The following is a 21439-nucleotide window of genomic DNA, read 5'->3' on the forward strand; positions in this document are numbered from 1 at the left end:
CCCCCTGGGTTTTCATTTTGCAGATGTATGCGGTAAGGTGTAAGTATCCCATGCCCAGGACTCCTACAGGTTGCTGCTCACCCCTTCTTTCAGAAACATAGGGAGAAACACTTTACACTTGCATACTTGAAGCTTGGTTGGCAACTAAGACCAATCTTGAATCCCAGTTGTATCCCCATTGGAATTAAATTCTACAAAAGAGACCTTCTGGGAACACAGGACATCCCTTTCACAGAGAATTGTTAATGGCACATATGAACTTCACAGTTCATTTCCTTATTGTCTGATTTGCGAGTAAGAAAAGTATGTTGATCCTTAAAAGAACATAACTACCCCATAGGGAAAAGAGTAAGATGCCTTAGAGATTAATGTTTAAAACATGTGTTGAGAATATATATGTAAAATAACCTTATCAAGTCTTTCTTCACTTACAAATTCAACTTTCCCAATATAAGCTCAATTTAGAATAATGTTTGTGTTTGAATGTAAAAGAAGTTCTAAACCTAAGCAGTTTATCAGTGAATGTTGAACATGTTTGTTTGGCGCAGTCAAAAATTTGGATGTTGACGTTTTCTGAGAAGCACCAGTTAAATCATTACACCTTTGCGTCAAAGTGTGGACGTCCTTCACATTTTTAAATCAGGATAATGTCAGAGTTATTCTACTTTCTTGATCAATGGATGAAGGCTGTAGAGGTACAGGTTTTTCAGTCGAATAAGTTGCTAAGTTTTGCAGATTCAGTCTGCTTTCATTCGAAGAGAGGACAACAAGCCTCATTCCGAGGTCGGCAGTAACCCGTTGGTGCCACCGGCAGGTTTCCGTCAACGCGGAAACACTGAATCTGCCGCTTAACTTCCTGGTGCCACCAGGACATTACAAGTCGCAGTGGCGCAGGTAGTCAGGCAGCAGATTCGGTAACTCCTCATTTCCGTGGAGTCTCATAGGACTCCATGGTAGTCGGTAGACGGAAGCACTGCACTGTTGCAAACAGTGCCGGTGCTTCAGTGAATAGTCTGCCTGCAGGGGCCGTTGTGCCCGACAGGTCTGACCCTGCTGGGTGAAACAGCCTCTTGCAGGCCCAATCGTAGTGTGGTGGTCCGGAAACTTTTTTCTGGACCGCCACACTTGGAATGAGGCCCAATATCTTGAGAACCCGGTTCAGAAATCAGAAATGGAATCATCGATGCAATATGTAGGAACTCGCTCCTGTAGAACTACATTCTTTAGCACAATTCCTTTTTCTTTTTCCCTTTAACTTTCCAATCCATGATCTGTGCACAATCTTCCTCTATGGGTTTGAGCACTGTTAAGTTCTTCTTTATAGTTTGAAGAACTTTCCTAGAATATCGCTTCTTATTTGTAGATGGTTTTTTAAAGTTTGTTTTTTTCATTTGAGACAAAGGAGTAGAACATCTTTTCTTTTGTAGAACAATTATAGAATCTTTTGGTGGGTATTCTAATGAATAATCAGCTACATTGTATGTTAATGACGTCAGAGTTGAAATTTCTAATTGGCTCGGATGAATTAGAATCAGCCTTGTTCACTATAACAACTTTGAGAGTGATGGAATTGAAAAGGGTTATAGGTTGAAGCCAATTAAAAAACTTCGATTCATCATCAACTTCCGAATTGAAAGGCTTGTTGCAGTTATCCTTATTCTGAGCAATGATAAATCCTTTGAGGAAGGACATTTTGCAATTGATTGAATTCAACATTGATTTATTCTCTCTTTGATCCATGTTAATGTTTTCATAAAAACACACCGAGTTCAAGACAAAATTAAGGGCAGATAGAGAAGTGGGCCCTAATTCGTCTGATGTTGAGTAGAGTCACTAAATTGTGAAGCGGCGTGGATCTATAGGAGAATATTGAGTCCTCGTTAACACAGGTAACATTTTAGCATGGTTGGAGTGAGGAAATAAGATAGGCAATCTTCTTAAGGAATCCAACAGGCCAATGTATGGAGGATTTGAGTCAGGTAGCGGAATGCTATTTATTGTTCCAGACGAAAAAGAGTGGTTTAGAAGCATTACTCTGGTTCAGTGTCCAGAGTATTATTGGGTGATATTTGCCTCTTTGCCTCAGGGCAGGTGATAGCACTAGAAATCCCAGTGTTCAGCTCAGGATCGTTAAGCAGAGAAGACCAAGCGGCATTCAGAGTAGTAGTTACATTTTCTTCAAATCTGGTCAGTAGCAAGTAGCCTCCACACGTCCAGCTTCCTCCGCTCCTAACAGTACTTGACTTGCCGCACTTTGCACCAAGGTTCACAAATGTCAATGATTCTGACCACCTGAGCATACCTTCGGCAACTCACTTTTAATTTTACTGACCAACATGGCGCTGCCTTGTACACTCAACCTGAAGTTTGAAGCTCTGTCTTTACAAACAGTAAAATACTTACGTTGCCCTTATTTGGAAACTCACAATAAGGGAAAATGCCTACTAAAGGAATTGTTCCATTGTTCACAGAGCGATAGAAGCACAGTGGCCAAACGGAAAACATGAATAACAAACAATTATGCAGTTTCCTATTATGTGTTTGGTGGGCTGGCCTTGAAGCACCGATTTAAAAATGACCCGATATTTGTATTTTAATACCTTTCATATGTTTGTGTCTGGTTTATTTTTGGGAAATATAAAATTATTTCTATGTGACCATTCTCTCCTCCCACCCCCCAAGATATCCACCATATTTTATTTCTCTCATTATTACTTCACTTCTTTCCTCGAGTCCTTCTTCATAAAAATGAGTTTACAGAGCGACAGAGAAGCAGATTTGTATCCCAGGACTACTGGACGTTTATCTACTCCTTTGCCTGGGGGCCTAACAGCCATATTCGGGGAGTGTGTGGAATTTCTTGTGTGATAACAGCCATAGGACCACAGTGGAGGCATTGCTATGAATGTGCCTTTCTCCTGGTCGCTAGAATGTGAACAGCCAGGAAAGCCCTCCCCAATAAACGATATGACTAAATACATGGGATGAGTACTAAGATAAGAGGGATGTCTCAAACTATGAAAGGACCATTCCCAACGTTGTAATATTCAGGTGAATACATCCTAAGTAAAAAGTTGTGGATTGCATTAAAAAAGATGTTGAATTCCCTGAAGCAAATGTCTTTGTTTACCTGGAGATCAGAACCTTTCACAAAATAAAACGGTCACATATGGGTAGTACAGTAACAAAGGTGACAGCTAGGTCTCAGGCTCCACAACGACTTACCAAACCTAATGAGGAAGGCTGACACTTCTATGTTGGTAGTTATTAAATATCGAGCAGAGATATTAGGACATGAGCAGATCAATGGTTAGAAAACGGTGGGCATACTTCACACAGGGCAACACGAAGCCCCTTTTTATTGATTCCTTAACTAAGGTAAGTGAAATTACAACTAGCATTAAAACAATTTTTTTAAAGTAATTCCTTTGTTTACTATCACTTTATAGAAAAGACATCTCACCAAAGCATACTGTGTTGAGTATTTTACAATGCAGAAAGGAAACAGGAAGAACTAGATTAAACTTTCTCACAAACACATATTAACACTAAAAGTGGCATCTTGAGGCAGCTTGAGGCTACATTTCAGGACATAAACCACAGAAGGATATAGCAGCACTGACAGTCCTAAATTCTAAATGACAAAATAAGGACAGAAGACAAATACACCAAGTTACCTGGAGTATGAAGATACATAACCACACCAAAAATAACCAACTACCAATCAAAGATGTTGTATATAGCTGATAAGTAATGGTTTATTCTCTACATGTACTAGAAAATCAATTAACATTTATCCAAAATGTCTTGTTGGAAATAAAATTGGCTTGTGCACTCTGACCAAAATAAATCAAGACTGAGTCTTCCAGGTTTCAAGAAATAAATACAATGGGCTACAAGAAGCTTTATGTTAAAGTACACTTGCTAAGAAACCATAGTACAAGATTGCATTAACCTGCATAGTGAAATACAATATTATAAGAAGAAGCATTGCATTTCTTTAACACAGTTAAGGCAATACATCAAGAAGTCTGCCCCATCCAAAAGGGCTTCATGTGTACTCGGCATTGCATACCCAGTTTTTGATTCTGTAGATACTTGAATTACGTGCTGGTAAAAGGGATAATTGGAGTTTGTTATAGTATAGGAGAGGTACTCCATCCCTGAGGACTCTCTGTCTTTCACCTCTTCACTTGCCCTTCTTGACTAGCCCTGGCGACTTCTTAAAGGGTCCCTTTTACAGTCGTGCACATAAACGAAATACATAATTGGCCCTGTTTATTTACTACCTTATGAAGAAGGCACGCTTTCAATAGAGTAGCAGGAAAGAGTTGCCTTGTGCAAACAAGACATCCAAGAACGGCCCATCCCTACCAAACTCAGAATTAATACCTACACTATGGCTTACCTATGCTAAGGCTTCATCTTCGTTGCAACATACAGAGACTCTTGAGGGTACGATTGCCAAATGTTCAAAACAAAAAACTGGACCACACTACCAACAAAGTAGGACTAGCATTTTGGCCACCGACAAATAAACTGGCGCACCTGGCCTCCAGAATAAATAACGACTTCTGTCGCAACCCACACCAACACGGAAGAAGCTGCTGCTGCACTTAGCAGTGATGGCACTGGGTGAGTGGAGGTTAACATTTCTTTTCTGGGGAGAGGCTGTTGTGTGCCCGAAAGAAAGGGAGGAAAAGTCTGCGCCCAGTGTTTTTTTAAAAATGTGTGTCTTTCCGGGCATACCAATTTCATAAACCCACATCACAGGGACATCAGTAAAGTGAAGGCCGGGAGAAGGGCTGTATTGGAGGAAGTGTCAGTATAAGCCTGTTTTTAACTGTAATGCACCGTTCAACTGTCCCGCACACCAAAACCTGATACTTATTTAATAAAGAAAATAGTGCTGAGACGCTGTGTGGAGCAATACACGACAACAGTCCCAGTAAAACTGGGACATACACCATTCCTGTGGACCTTATCAAGGTGGAAACCTCCAGAGTGCTGTTAAATTGTTTCACTTCGATCTCTTCTCCTGGAACTGCCACCACCCTTTACAGATTTCTGAAGTGGCGAGGTGTAACGATTCACAAACTCAAATAAATAAGGTAGACAGCAACATCAGACCTGGCTCTAGGAATTTTCATCTGGGTGGGCCAGGGTTGTGATCAGGAGGGCGCACATTCCATTGGGTGTGGATCTAGGAATACCCTAAACAAAGTGCTGGTGTTGATCCAGATTTCCCAGATCCCTGATCCAGAAAAAATTGTCTTCCCAGATCTGCAAAAATACATTTGCACCCCTCTATAAAAAACAGAAGATAGCAAAAGTGAAGCAAGGAAAATTGTGTTACAACATCAATCTACCTATCTTCCCTTCCCATCTGCTCTCCTCTTTCTGTTATATCTGATCCTCCTTCACCTTTCACCATCCAGCTACCTTCGTTCAGCTGCCCTAACCACTGTTCCCTTTTACCCCGCCTCCCACCTATTCACACCAGCAGCCAGCATGCCTTTCCTGGCCTGGCTTTGGAAAACTGAGGGTGATGCCTCCTCCTCTGAGAGGGCTGAGCAGTGAGGCCCCCAGTCTTTGTACCATCTCAAACGGTGTCCACGCAACAATACCTTCCTGAGCACTGTGGCTACTGCTAGCAGGCCCTGGAGGAGATGCTTGTGCTCCCTCCATCTTGTTGTGAAAGATAGACTCCCCCACTCCCGCCGATCCCCCCCCCCCCCAGAATACTGAAGCAAGGAATAGGAGATTTTGTTTCCTACAAATTTCAAGAACAGAACATACCATGTCCAATCAATACAAGCAGTCGTGATGACCTTAACAATATTTCGAGCAGAGCAACATATCCTCCAATAAAATACACATGTATACAATCATTCCTTCACCCACCCATTCCACAACCTCCTCCCCCCTCCTTTCCAACTGAACCCCTACAGCAGTCCCATTCTGAATGTCTCCCATCAATGGTTCATGTCCAAAAATACATTTTAAACATTTTAAACACAAAATGGTATATTTTGTTGCATTTTTGCAGCACATTTTAATTGAGTTGAGTGCAAGGGGGTGCTAGGGCTGTAAATGCTGCATCAGGAGGCAAACGGTGCTGGTTAAAGGGTTTGAGGCCTCCTGTTATCGCTCCTGTTGGGGCGTGCCCATGTACATCATTGTCTGGTACATACAGTTTACATACTAGTTATAATATGCAGTTTTCCATGATGACTCTGTTTGATGTGTTTACTTTGATTATGACATTGAATGACACAATTTTGTTAAATAAATATGGCACGGATATTGGCAAAGTTTGATGTGTGTCTCTTAATGCCTGTGCTGCCCATCTATTAAACCATGAGTGAGGCTTTTTGGAATAGCATATAATGCAAACTGAATCACTTCTAGGGGCACCTAATTTAAACAGGTAAGGCATAGTGAAATAAAAAAATATGCCCAGGATAAGTGGTAAAGCCATGATTTGAGCATAGCCTGAAATTCAGATACTTGACCATACATCTTCCGAGCTCAAGTTGGTAAAAAATGTGTGTTGAAGTTTGGCTTTGAATACCTAAAATAATACTACACTTTATACAGAGTACTTTAAAAAAAATAGACAAGTCACATGATAAACCAACCTGACAATGTATTAATCATTGCAGAAACATATGGATGAAAAGATTAAGGGGGGCATTTTTATTTGAATTCTAAATTGCACAGAGCGGAATTTTCCTGTTTGCACTTTTTTCCAAAAGGGGCCATTCATTAGTTTTAATTGTTTCCACCAAGTACTGGAAAAATAGAGGAGTAAAACACAGACGAAAAATCGCATTTTCTCTTTACTTTACCACTACGTGTCTGGAAAAGTGTAGATCACTTCCACAATTAACGATAGTGGGAGCCATCCACAATGGATTCCTTTGGCCTGTGCCTGTTTTTACCAGGTGTAAAAGTCAGGCAGCTCCCAAAGGAATCCATTGGTTTTCTGCCATGCTGTTGGAATACCAATCGGATTTGGCAGGGGGACCTTGCTAAATTCAATCTGCTCTCCAACTTTGCCTGTCAAATCATACAAAATCCTGCAGCTCATAAAAAGTGGAGCTAAATGAATTTAGCACCACTTCTTCCACTCTGTTTGACATGGAAAATGATACCCTATGACTGTAGCTTTTTCCCCAGTCTTAATGGAAGACTACAATCTCCAGCATAGCAATTCATGAGAACTTACAAAAAAACTCATACAGACAGAAAGTGAAATGAAAAGCTTGTCAAGTTTATTGTTTCACACAGCTTGTTCTGTATTCCCTTAATTACTAATCACTCAACAATCACACTTAAATAGCTTCTTAAAACCCTATATAATTTTTTTTAAAGTGCCACAGAAATGGTCACTGTCTTCTTACCTTTTCTCTTCTCTCTAATCACTTCCTGTTGTAAAAAATCTGCCTCAGAGACACGTTAAAAAGGTAAGATCTCACTGGTAGGGTCTGTTCAGCCTTGCTGTTTGTATTTGAGCGGAGAGAGTAGAGCGGGGGGAGGGGCATTGGCAAGTGTCCCTTGTCCAAATGTTAAATTCACCTCTGATTGCACTATTTAGAAAATATTTAAATACTGCTTTTTAGTTATAAAAGACGCACACCCTTTATTCTTTGGCCGTAACATTATAGAAAATGCTCTTCTTTTTTGTTATTTGACAGGTGTTCATGTTTCATTTCCGGCACTGCCGAAACACCCAGGATTTACATCGTACTCTCAAAACAAATCCCACAACACACATGACATATTCTCTTTGCATGCAAACTCTGTAAAGTTACTCAAACAGAATGAGGTTATTAAGTCAGTACCTATCAGTTTGAATCATGAAACGTTCTAGCAGAGTAGACTAGGCTTCCAAACAAAGATGCATTCTATTTAGGTCAGAGCCCCACTGCTAAGTATGCATGAGAACATTCTGAAACTGGTCAATACTTGCCAACCTAGGCTTATTTTCAGGCAGGGCCTTGTTGGACCAGCTCAGTGAGTTGTAGCTTGATTCCCTGCTGTAGCAAGCAAGACACCAACATCTGGCAATATACACATTCATTTAGGGAGACAAACAGAAACCAACATTTGACAAAGCCAACAACTTGGACTTTTGATTAGGCATGGATAGCCATTTTCCAGGTACTGCCATAAGGTTACCAACTGGCCATAAAATGGGAACAGCTGGAAAATGGTGCCACTAACTGGGCATATGATGGCATTGCCCTGCGAATGTCTGCTAATACCTATACGCATGCCAAAACTGCTGGCTTTGTGATTATTTCTTTAAGACAGGACTTCAGTGCAAGTAACAGAGGCATTGACAAATATATTGGTTATAAAATCAACTGACTGAAGACACACATTAAGAGAATTTTACTACACCAGGAGCACATTTTCAGGGCAATTAAGTAATTAAACACTCAAAAAATGCTTAGATATAACACTGGCAGGCCCTGTACAAGCAACATGTTTGGTGTTACTTTGTGATAGAGCTTGCTCAAAGAGTTCTAGAAAGGTTAGGTTTTGGTGGTGAGGCATTAACATAACCATGGCTAGTCATTAGGTGGGTAAATGACCCAACACACCCATAGGATGTGTGTTTCTCCTCACATTTTTATTGCCATACTATGTGTTGCACAGCATGCGTTCTGGTTGTACCGACTGGGTACAAAGTCTCTGAATCAATTCGAACCACCGTCATTGCTCTTGCTAGAATTCCATACCATTGTTTGCATGTCAGCCTTGGCCCCGTCACTAGTGTCTGAAGCCTTTCTCAAACTGCTAGAATGCAGGGCCTAACAATGCGTGTGTTTGATTGTGTTGCAGAGCAGATGGAACACAGCCCAGCAATTGAGCCTGAACTGCACCTTTTGGTGGCAGCACCCAAAGTAATTTGCTAATGGCTTGTCCCCTTCTCTAATCGAACAGACATACTACAGAATCATGGCATGGAATGTTGCGCAGAGCGATGGTAGTGGAAATGTTTAATTCAAAGCCTTCCAGATATCACTTTGATTTTACTACACTCTCCACTCCAGAATTAAAGTTGTGTTACTACCAACCTTATCTTTTCACTTATACTCCGGTAGTTAATGCAGCAGAATGTATACTTTAAATGTAATTTGTAATGCAGAAATCTGTGTTCAAGCAGCTTTACCTGTCATTTATTGTTTGATATAGTTAACTATGTTATTAAGCATGATGTGAAAAACAACTATATTCCCACAAAAAACAAACCTGCTTTAAATTACAAAAAACAAAATTGTGATTTTAGGTTTGAGAAAATAGTTGTAGACAGCTTGCTTGAATAAATGCGCTACCTCACTTAGAGGTGTGAATGACCCTCCCCTCCCCCATCTTCCTGGTCATTTGTACTTTCAGGCTGTGGGGCATAAATCATTGTCTAGGGCAAGAAAACAAATCCTGGCCAGGCCTCTGCAATTCAGCCTCTCAGAATGATCTCTGAGGTTGCTGTGGAATGTTTAGAGTGACATCCACCCCCCACTCCCTCGGTTACCAGTGGTGTACAACACCACTGACATGGCCTCCTTTCTAAGAGGGGGGCAGAGGCTGGCTCTGGGGGGGCCTTGCCCCATTGGCCCCCCCTGCTGCAGCCGGGCCGGAGCAACATACTGGGCCCAGATCTGCAGTTTAGTGCTACGAATTTGAGTGATGTACAGCTTTCCCCGAGGATCACTTCATTCATTAGCTTTCTAGTCCTGAAACAAAGCATAGCTGCAGCGATTCACTGGAACAGTGTGTGGAAAGTGCAACTTCCAAGCTAAGAAAAGGGCTCTTCTAATAGATTGCCTGCTTAGAAATATTTGACTTAAGAAAATTACAGCTTTCTTCATCCCTCACCCAATGGAGTCTTAAATCTATGCACACATCTTTTAAAATGGGTAGGTATCATGCATGTTTTGTAGGAGAGACCAAGCTTCATGTACACTATATGGTGTCATGCTAATTACACAAACACGTTTGATTTTTGCACCTTTTTAAAAGTAGGCACATTTTCAGTTGGTTCAGGGCAGATACACTGTTATTTGATTTTTTTTAAAAAGTCAGAAACATGGCAAAGTCTTACACCGATTGAGTGTGGTTTAGTGTATTCCGTTTACGTCTAGTATTAGAGACAGCCTCTCTAATTTCTGATGTTTTGGACTTCTTTCCCTTATTTGACAGCTAATTTGAATTCTCTGTAGCTATTGACACAATTATGGAGATACATTCCCTGAGAAATAGGGGCATTGGGAAATTATCTGACTCAAGAGCTGCTGGGCCTGATCATATTCCTGCTTGTGTATATAAGGCAGATGTACATTTTTGGGCTATGATATTAAAAATTAAATTTGATAAGATCTTGACTTCAGGAGTGTTACCTGAATCATGGGCGACTGCAATGCATATTCCTATTTATAAAAAAGGGGATCTATTAAATCCTGGGAATTATAGGCCCATTTCACTGACGGATGCAGCAGCCAAAATGTTTTCTATCCTTGTTCTATTTGAACTTGATAAGCAGATGAGAACTCTCAATGCATATTCTAAAGTGCAAATCGGATTTAGAAAATGCATTAGTACTTCCTTGAATGCAACCATAATGGCACACCTTTTAGCAGGAACCAAATCAAGAGAGCTAAATACCCTATGCATTGCATCAATTGATATGACGGCTGCCTTTGATATGGTGGTTTGTGATTTGCTATGGTTAAAAATGTGTGAAATTGGCATTCCAGTATATCTAATTAACTGGATTGCTAAATGTAATCATAATATATCATTCAGGATTTGTACGATTAAGGAGGTAGCACTAACTGAGCTTGTTAACTCCTATATTGGAGTGAAACAAGGTTGTAATTATGCAGTGACACTATTCAACTTATATTTCAGTGACTTAGACGAGATAAGGAATAATAATGATATCTTCCCGCCATTGTCTGTTTTCCCTTAAAATGAATTTGATATGGTTTGCAGATGATATTACCAATATCATGGTATTTAAGGCTAGTAAAAAATTGAAAACATTTTCTTGGAACATTGACGGCTGGCCTATTAACCAACCAGAGGTATTGATCTACCTAGGATATCGCTTGAGTAGTTCATCAACATTAAAGGTGTGGAATTAATATTTGCATTCAAAAGCCAGGCCTCTGTCGTGTCAGATGAGGGTTATATTTCAAAAGTATTGCAAATTTTCTTTGAATCCCCTACTGGCCTTTTTAACTTTGAAAGGTGAACCTGTCTTATTGTATTCTTTGGAGATATGTTTGCATAACCTGAAAAGGCATCTGAACTCCTTACAGGTTACTCTGTTAAAATCAGCACTCCTCTTATCCCCATTCTGAATTCCATTAGTGGTTTGATTTCCTTGGGATGCAGATGGGAATGGCGCTCTTTGGCAAATTATAGTAAAATTACTAATCCACCATTGAATTCACTTCATCAATATCTAAATACAATGATTAAGGGTGGTAGCTCAAGTTCTCTTAGGACATATGGTGTAAAAATAAAAGCAATTCTAGATTCCTTAGGAGTCGATCAAATAGATTTACATAGGAGACCTGGTTATGTAAAAAAAAAAAAACCTTTTTGAACAGGATTGGATAACCAATATTGAAGAACTTTCAAAGTTGAAAACCTATAAAGAATATGTGAAATATTCACGTAAAAGGGATGGTTGTTGCCTATACCCATCAATATTTCTGTGTACTATTGCAAGGAGGTTCTATATGAGATTCAAACTGAATCAGATACATACCTTGGAAAGAATTAAGCATTGGGCCCCTTAAAAAGATGGTCATTTGAAAACTAATTGTCGTTTTTTAAATTGTAATAAAAATGTAGAAACTTTGAAACACTTAGTATTGGATTGCCGTTTTTCAAACATGCTCGAACAATGCACTTAATGAGATTTGTGAACACTAATTATGTCGATTCTATGGAAAGTCTATGGGATTGTTTGATGCTGGGGCAAGGGAAAGCACTAATCTTTGCCCTTGTGGAATTTATAAAGGTAATTGAAGAATAATTACTTCTATTACAACAATGTTGAAATTATTAGATATATTTTTGTAGCATTATGTGTTGCATATAGAGTCTAGAAGATGAAAGAAGATTGGCTTGGATTGTTTTGATTGTTTCAAAATTGTATTCTAAAACAGTTTGTATAGAATGTTCTTCAATTCTTCCTTAAATGTTCTTCTAAAGGTGGTGTGAAGAATTGGAATGTAAATTTTGTAAGGGTTTATATGTTTTAACCATAAACAAAAAAAACAAAAAAAAGAAATAGTAGCTGGAATAGCATTGTTCTTGGTCTTTTTAGGTAAAGATTAATGTCATGATACACATAAAACCAGATAAGTGGGGCTGCCCAAATCTTTAATCCGTTCAAATGTCTAAACAGTCTCAATATCCAACCTATAGATAACAACTGATTTAGTACAGCACATGCAGCAGTTTATCGTGGTGTCAACCATCTACCGAATGCATGTAGTCAGTACACATGCAGAGGCATGTACCTACCCGTTCATGGAGGTAAGTGAGATTGAGGATCCTACTTTTTGAATGCTCAATGTATTCACAGTCCCCATGACTCGCACATGAAACATATGCAATATCAAGGCTCACATACGCTTTACTGTGGGATATTGGGGGTCTCACGTGGCCTTACAACAGGCCACACCATCACTATAGCACATCATCTATGGTGCACAGCATGTAGTGTGTATGCTCAAAAACCTTCCTCTCCGTTGTTCAGAATTTACATATTCTGTTTTGAACTCCACTAGGTATACTCGTAGATGAGAGGCCTGGGACCACACTATAGACTAGACTCAACACACGCTCAATAGCGTAAACTTCACATGCAACTGCATAGAAAGCACAGTAAGTGTTTCCTTCCCCCGGGGATGCGACTAGTCATTGTTACGATAGGCCTTGTACTATGGACTTCAGCCACTGCCATCCCCTTAGGTTATCAAAACCTTCCGTCTTTGCACCTGTAGATTTTCTTTGAGTTGTTGTTTTTTCTACTTCATAGCACTGCAGTGTTCACAGCAAGGTATTGTCTCCTGCCTATTCTCCCGGAAAGCTTTTTCAGCGACTTAAACGGCTCAGTCAAAAGGTTCATATGTCGGAACAAACACCCCAAGGTAAAGAGGTCCACTCTCACCTTTCCCAAGCGATCAGGGAGGCTTTGGCTTCCCAGACATTCACCTTTACTATCAGGCTGCCCAGTTACGGGTGACGTTAGAGCACATGAGGGATGACATTAGATTGTATTGGTCTTATTTGGAGGATATGGAAGCTCATTCCCCAAAAAGTGAGGAACCTCCTGTTGACTCCCTATCAAGACGCACCCATCCGGCTTAAGGACCATCCCACTCTGGGAGTGCTATGGGTGTTATGGAAAAACAATAAGGCAAACAGAGTGCTCTCCCTCCTGGCCCTCGCCCAGGACATCAGTGTGGGGCTATCCGTTCCACCTAGCTCACCAAGGATTCCGCCATGCGAAAAAGTGATCTGACAGAGGCCTAGAGAGGGAGGGTCAAATGTTCAGGGAAGGTTATTGTCACGCTCGCCTGGTCTCCACGGGGGCGTAGCATGTAGTCGTATGACCGCTATCTGTACTGGCGTAGTTTTGATGGTATGATGGTGTCCTCTCACTGTTATCTCCCCAGGAGGCGTTAGCCTTTGAGTTTGGTGAGGTTGACTCTCCGTCCTGCTTGACCTTCAGCAGGGGTGCAGTAGGCTCAGTCTTTCTCTGGGCACAGTTACTTCACTGTACCGGAGTGCTTGGATTAATCAGGTAAGTCTCTATCCCAAAGACAGCTTGGTATAGATGCTCAAAGTCTTGATGTTCCAAGGTTTAAACGTGTTTTGTCTTTCTTGCAGACGCGGTTTCGTACGGAGGGTTAGAAGATGAATTGACTCTCGTAGGATGCTGGACTGGTTGCCTCCAGGTGAGTATTAGCGCGGATGAGTGGCGCTAGATGGCTGAACAATAGTTTGTTTTTGTATTGTGCGCGACTAACCTGCTGTTTTTCTGTTCCCTTTTTGCAGGCGCGGCACGGCCCCAAGATGAAGAATGGAAGATCCGCTCTGAAGTCCCAGAGGGATGCAGAATCCCGGGTAAGTATTGGAAGCCTGCGCAGAAGCCCTTTCCCAACAGGGGCGGCGGTCGAAAGACCAGCTGGAGACGAGACCGATGGACGGGATTGCAGGTAAGGCCTTTGTCGCTGTAGTAACACCTGTTCTTCTCCTTTTCTTCTTCCAGGCACCGATGGATGGAACTCTCAGGCGGGCGTGGCTGTAGAAACTCAAGAACAGAGCAGACACGGTGAGCGTTACGCTGCAGGAGTGCAGAATAACGCAAAGCCTGTTCTGCCTGCTCGGTGTGGCTTAAATAAACTTGCAAGTAGTTCCAGGTAAAGTAGTACCTTTACCACACCACGTCTCTCAGGAAAGGTAGTCCCTCTGCCACACCCTGGATATACAGAAGGCTCAGCCTCACTAGGCAGATTAAGTAGTTCCATAAGTTCAGCCCACTTCATGAGCCTGGCGCCAGGACTGAGTCCATGAGTCTCTGGGGCACTTCCTTGGGGCCTGGCAAGTCCTTCTGGGTGACAGGGACTGGGGTGGGCTCAATAGTTCCAGGGGTTTCGGAGCACGTACCATGACAGTGATTTCTTGAAATTCAATGAGGTGAAGGAGGCCTTGGGGGAGTGGGGGCACACTTTTCCCCTCTTTGACTTAAGGGCCTTTTAACTGACAAGAAGTAGCTCTCCCTTGTGTCCAGAGACCCAACACCATTCGAAAAGATCTTAGACACCACAGTCAACAGGAAAAGTCTTCTATCCAAAATATATAAGGTCCTTATCACCGCTGATGTCTCTGGGAGACAGACGTTTAAGATGCATTGAACAGAATTAGCTGGGGGGACATCTCAGATGAAGAGTGGGCTAAGATTCATAAGGTTACTTCCCATGGGAACCGATGTACGCCATCCATGGAACCCTATTTCAAGATCCTACAGGGTTGGCACCGGGACACCCTTAAATTATTTAGGATGTTTTCAGGAATTTCCCCTCTTTGTCCCAGGGCATGCGTGCAGTTTGGATCCCTTTCCCACATGTGGTGGCAGTGCCCAAGAATACAATTATTTTGGGCTGAATCCTCAGCTGGATAAGGGACATAACGGGGGGGAAGAGCTCACACTTGATCCGATCCAGATGCTGTTAGGTATCCTCACCAGTGGTAGAGAGTAATATAGATTCCCCAGGATGTGGGAGGTGATGTTTAGGGCAGGGAGGCTGGTGATAGCCCAAGTATGGAAACATTAACGGATCCCCTCCAAGTTAGAATGGGAGAAGAAACTCCAGGGGATCATGGCTAAGGAGAAATTGACAGCAACAGTGAATAATCACTTGGGATCTTTTCGGGACGAATGGGGCACCTTGATCACCTGGTGGGACAAGGACTCGTAGCCTCCCAGTCTAGCGCTGATCTCAGGGAACCAAGGCGACTGTGGTGCACTTCGAGGAGATGTCCTAATCCAGTATGATAATGGCTCTTACAGTGATCCTGTGCGGGAAGGAATGCGGTTGGGATGTCTTACCAAGGTCAAGCTAGTTCAATATGACTCATCCTTTTTGTGGCATGGTGCGAAGAGGGAGCCTATGACTCTTGAATGGTACATGACCGGAAACTCAAAGAATGTTAATTGGGAGGGTGGGTGAGGGTATGGGTGGGGGAATATTTTGCTATTGAAAGTTGTTGATATTGTAAGAGCTGTATGGCAAAGAAAAATCTAATAAAAAGCAAAGTTAAAAAATGAATAGTGGTAGGGTCAAGTAGAACTAGTTTTTGGAAAGCTGACTTTTTATTTGGAGACGTTCCGACGACCGAACACCACCCTAATTATTTAATAAATAAGCAGTAGCAATGTCAAAACCATGTCAGCGTAATTCTTCTAGCCCGCCACATATGGTGTCAGAGAAGGAACACGTTACTTACCTGTAACTGTTGTTCTCCAGCATGGGTCTGGCATGGATTCACATGCCCATGAATATTCCCCGTCGTCAGGCTGGGAATCCTCGGTAAAGAAAAAATCAGTATCAGTTTTGTTTCTGATCTGTCTTTCTTAGTAGTAACCAATCACTGGTCTCTGGGTCATACTGCCCCCAGCCAATGACTGTCCTCTCCCTAAGCCCCGCCTCTGGCAGCCATCCTCAGATTTGGTAGCACGTAAAGTGGCAGTATGACCAAGTGAAGAGCCGCAGAGGGGTAGGCGGGAGGGTTCGCATTTGTGAATCCATGCCAGACCCATACTGGAGAACACCAGTTACAGGTAAGTAACTTGTTCCTTCTCCAGCATGGGGTCTGGCATGGATTCACATGCTCATGAATAAGAGAATACACAGCAGTACACACATGCACAACCACAGGAGGTGGCAAAGGCTCAAAATTAAGCAATCCAAAAACTCAACATTAAGCATCTCTTACCTCCTCACCAGGCTCACCTTAAGCGAACAGGTTGCGCAGCACTGCTTGGCCGACCCTGGACTCCTCCCTGGAGTCCCGATCGACGCAGTAGAATCTTGTGAAGGTGTGCGTCGACCTCCACGTCGCAGCCCTGCAGATGTCCAGCAGGGGCACACCAGACAGGAACGCTGTGGTAGCAGCGATCGCTCTGGTCGAATGGGCTCTCGGACGGCCGGGCAGCGGTCAGTTTGCCAACCGGTGACAGTGCACGATGCAGCCAGAGAGCCATCTGGAAATGGAAGTCTTCGAGAGAGCCTTCCCTTGATTCACAGTCCCAAAGTTCACAAACAGCTGTGATGTCTTCCGAAAACTCTTTGTGCGGTCCACGTAGAACTTCAGCGCTCTAGCTACGTCCAGCGAGTGCAGAGTCCTCTCGGCCGGCGTCGAAGGCGACGGGAAGAAAACAGGCAACACCAAGGGCTCGTTGAGGTGGAAGTCCGACGGCACCTTGGGCATGAAGGAGGGGTACGTCCTCAGCACCACCCTTGTGTCATGAAAAGTCAAGTATGGAGGCTTGCAAGATAGGGCCTGGATCTCTCCTACTCGTCGTGCGGAGGTGATGGCCACGAGAAACGCTCTCTTCCATGACAGAAACTTCAACGGTTCCGAATGCATAGGCTCAAATGGGGGTCCCATGAGCCTGGTCAGCACCACGTTGAGCTTCCACGCCGGGGCAGGGGCCTTCACCGGCGGGAATGATCGGAACAATCCTTTCATAAATTCCTTCAGCAGTCGATGAGACCACAAGGACGCCCGTCCCGTAGTTCTGGTGTATCGTGAGATGGCGGCCAGATGTATCTTGATGGAAGCGTGAGCTAGTCCAGCCTTGGCCAATGACAGTAGGTACGGCAATACTTGGGGGCCGTAATCCGCAGAGGGTTAATCTTCTGTGCACGGCACCAGACAGAGAACCTCTTCCACTTATGTCCGTAGCACTTGAGAGTTGAGGAGGCCCTGGCCTTTGCAAGAACCTCTCTGCAGTCGGCCGGGATGTCGTACCATCCAAACTCTAGTGCTGCAGGAGCCAGGCCTGCAAATTCAGCGACTCTGGGTTGTGGTGAAGAATGGCGCCTCCTTCTCTGGAGAGAAGGTCTGTGCCCGTCGGCAGCTTGACTGGTGTGGACGTTGACAAGTCCAGAAGGTCCGGGAACCAGATCTGTCTCGGCCACGCCTCTGCGACGAGGATCATCCTGCACCGGGACCTCTTGAGCTGGTTGATGAGCCGCATAAAGAAATAGGCCGTCCCAGGGGAACGAGAAAGCATCGCCCATGCTCCTCAGCTAGGGGGACCTGCTGGCGAACCTCCGGCACTTGGAATTCGTCGCCGTTGCAAAGAGATCGATTTGGGGTTCGCCCCATTGTCGGAAGGGTCGATCCACTTGATCCTGGCATAGTTCCCACTCGTGGCACGAGCGCAGCTCTCTGCTGAGTGAGTCGGCGATCGTGTTTTTTATTCCTGCCAGATGAAGGGGCACCAGAAACATCCCTTGGGCGACGGCCCAATGCCACAGATCCTGGGCTTCCTTGGATAGGGCCGGGGATCTGGTCCCGCCCTGCTTCCGGATGTAGAACATCGTGGTGGTGTTGTCGGTGAAGATCCTCACCACCTTGCCCTTGAGGGACGGAAGAAAAGACCTGAGGGCCCAGAACACCGCGCGGAGCTCCAAGATGTTGATGTGGAGTGACTACTCCTCCGGAAGCCAAAGGCCTCTCGCGTGAAGATCTCCGGAGTGCGCTCCCCAACCTTCCAGGGAACCTTCCCAAATCGATCTCGTCGTCACCGTCACCTGGTGAGCTGGGGTCTGAAAGTCCGTTCCCGCCGACGGATGAGAGCGGGTACCCCACCACCGGATCGCCTGACGGAACGTCTCGTTGAGAGGGATCCTGTCCTCCAAGCTGCCTGTCGACTGGACCCAGCGGGCGTCGAGGAACTCTCGTAAGGGGCGCATCCGAAGCCTGCAAAGGCGCACCAGATAAATGCAGGAGGACATCATCCCGAGGAGGGACTTGATAGATCTTACCCTGGCCATGTCCGTGGCCAGCAGACGCTGCACCTTGCCCAGGATGGTCCTGGTCCTTTCCTTCGACGGCGAGGCCAGCCGCGCCACTGTGTCGAGCTTGGCTCCCAGAAACAGGGCGACTTGCAACGGGCACCAGGTGGGATTTTGGAAAGTTGATGGAGAATCCCAGGTCCGTGAGCAGCTGGACAGTCTTCGTCGTGTGCTCCACGGCGAGCTCCCTTGTCCTTGCCAGGATGAGCCAGTCGTCCAGGTAGGGGTAGACGTGGATCCCCTGTAGGCGCAGCCGCGCCACCACCGGTGCAAGGCACTTGGTGAACACCCTGGGTGCTGACTTCAATCCGAACGGGAGGGCCTTGAACTGGTAGTGCCGCCCTTGGACCACAAACCTGAGGAACTTTCGGTGTCTTTTTAGAATGGGGATGTGGAAGTACGCATCCTCCAAGTCCAACGACGACAGGAAATCGCCCTCCTCCAGCTGTCCCAGCACGTGCTGGAGGGTAACCATCCGGAACTTCTGTGCCTTGATGAACTTGTACCTTGAGTAAACTCCGGAGCCCCGAAGCCTCTTTGGGACGAGCTCAATGGCACCCTTCTTGAGCATCGTCCTTACTTCCAACAGTAGTTGAGGGACGCGATTTTCCTTCCTGGCCAGGGGTGGAACGTGAGGGCACTTCTTCTGAAACTCGCGGGCGTGCCCTTGGGCCAGGGCATCCAGAACCCAACGGTCGGTGGAGATGGACTCCCACACGCTGACGAACCTCGCCAGCCGGCCCCCCACCGGGGTGCTCCGGCGGGGGCCCGACCCCACGGTCGATTCAATCTTGTTTGGAGGCCGCTTTGTCTCCTTGACCTCCCTGTCGACGACGGGCACCACCTGACTTGCCGCGTCCCCTGTAGGCTTCCTGGGACGAAGATCTTGCCGCTTGGCGGTACGTGGAGGAGCCACTGCCGGATCCTTTGGAGGCACCTTGTCTGCCTCCGGAGCTCCGAAAGGACGGCCGCCGTTGTTGGCGCACTCCCAGTGCCCGGGCAGTCTCCCTGTCTGTCTTGATGGCCTGAAGGGACTCATCAACCGCCTTCCCAAACAGGTTGCTCCCGTCGAAGGGCATGTCCAAAACTTTGGTTTGTACGTCCTGGCGGAAATCCGTCGCCTTGAGCCATCCTCGTCGTCTCAGGCAAACGCCGTTGCCCAACTGACGGAAACCGGTGTCGGCGATGTCCGTTGCCACCGTGATGGCGTGGTCCGAAGCAATCTCACCTTCCTGTAGGATTTCAAGGGCCTCAGCCCTCTTGACATCCGGAAGGAAGTCCAACAGAGGGGCGATTTTGAACCACAAGTCCCTGTCGTAGCGGGCTACGATAGCCAGGGCGTTGGCCGCCTTGATAGTCGTCGCTGCAGATGAGATGACCCGTCGTCCCATCGTGTCCAGCTTCCTGCCCTCGCCGTCTGGCGGGGAAGTTGATGTCGAGGCCGATGCCCCCCCAGCTTTCTTCTTTGCCGCCGCAGAGACGACCGAATCCGGAGTAGGTTGCGCCCGAAGGCACAAGGGGGCAGCGTCGGGGACCCGGTACTTCTCATACCGGTCCCTCTTTGCCAGCGCTGTGGCAGGGTTCTTGAGGAGGGCGAGCCCCTCATCCCAGATGTCATCAAGAAGTGGTACGGCGAGGACCGTCTTCCTTTTAGCCTCACGCTGCTTGTAAAGGAACCCTTCCTTCTTCTTCTCTTCTGGGCAGAGCTGGAAGAGCTCGGATGCCCTGGAGATCATGGCATGAATGGATCCAATCGTCGGGCGGGGACGCCCGAGCAGGGGGCGACGGGGGACACGTCCCGTCGTTGCCTCCGTCGTCATCTGTACCTGTCGTAGTCGTGTCTGTGCCTGTTTCATCCTCGTGGGTAGTAGACGGGGGGGAAGGCAGAGCAGGCCGCAGAGGTGGGAGAGGTGGCGTGGGATGCGTCCTCCTCCTCTTATGCGGTGGACTTTCTGAAGGTCTTGGCTCCGGTTCCCCCGTCGGGTCTGGCTCAGGTACCTCCGTCGGGGTGAGGGGCAACCTTGTCCTTATCTCCGAGCATAAGGACTGAATCGCTGACAAAATGGCCACCTAAGTGTCCTGCGGCGCCGGAAACAACGGGCGCGAGGGTTCTTGAGGATCCTCGTCGTGGACACCGTCGCTCTCATCGTCGCCCTCGTCGGGATCCATCCCGATGGGCAGGGCCTCTTCCACGACTTCGATGAGCTCTTCTTCAGAGGTCGTGTCCGTATCCACGATGGCCACCTGCCCCTCCCCCACCTTTTCCAACGAGGACTTCTTGGCGGTCTTCTCAATGGGCCTGAAAGATGACTCCCTCCGCGGTGGCAGGGAGACTCTGGGTCCTGAGGTGGCCTCCACTGGCGTAGCCTCCACAGGCTGAGCCAGGGCCGCTGCGACATCCTCAATCGAGGTCTTAGCAGGGTGAATTAAGGCCATTGTCACTTTCTGTACGCTTGGGGCCTTCACCTTGGGGGGAGGGTCCGAGCCTCGCTCCCCCTCTGTCGGAATCTTCGAGATCGACTGGGGCCTCTCCAGAAGCTTTGCCGGGTTCTCGGACTTCCTCTTACCCGAGCCAGAGCGTTGGCTTATGGTTGATGGTGCCGGGGAGGATACGCCCTGCCTGGTAGCCAAGGAGCCCGACCGTTCGGCGCTCCCGGTTCCCGCGGACTTGCGGTGCTTGGACTTTTGTTGGACTTAGAAGACCGCTCTGACTTCTTTTTCTTCTTCTCGCCTGACGGGCTCTTCCCTTCCAGCCAGTTGGCGAGACGGAGGTGGCGATCCTTCATGGTCCGCTCCGACATGTTCCCACAAAACGC

The 21439-nt window shown here is 45.8% G+C and overlaps 1 protein-coding gene across 1 annotated transcript in view; it reads right to left on the reverse strand.

Annotated features, from left to right (window-relative positions):
- The window catches only part of COG5 (component of oligomeric golgi complex 5), a 2640594-nt gene that overhangs the window by 1963662 nt on the left and 655493 nt on the right, over positions 1 to 21439 (reverse strand). The window lies entirely within an intron of this gene.

Source organism: Ambystoma mexicanum, chromosome 12 (genome assembly GCF_040938575.1).
Source record: "Ambystoma mexicanum isolate Mex_15411 chromosome 12, UKY_AmexF1_1, whole genome shotgun sequence".
NCBI classification, from domain to species: Eukaryota; Metazoa; Chordata; class Amphibia; order Caudata; family Ambystomatidae; genus Ambystoma; species Ambystoma mexicanum.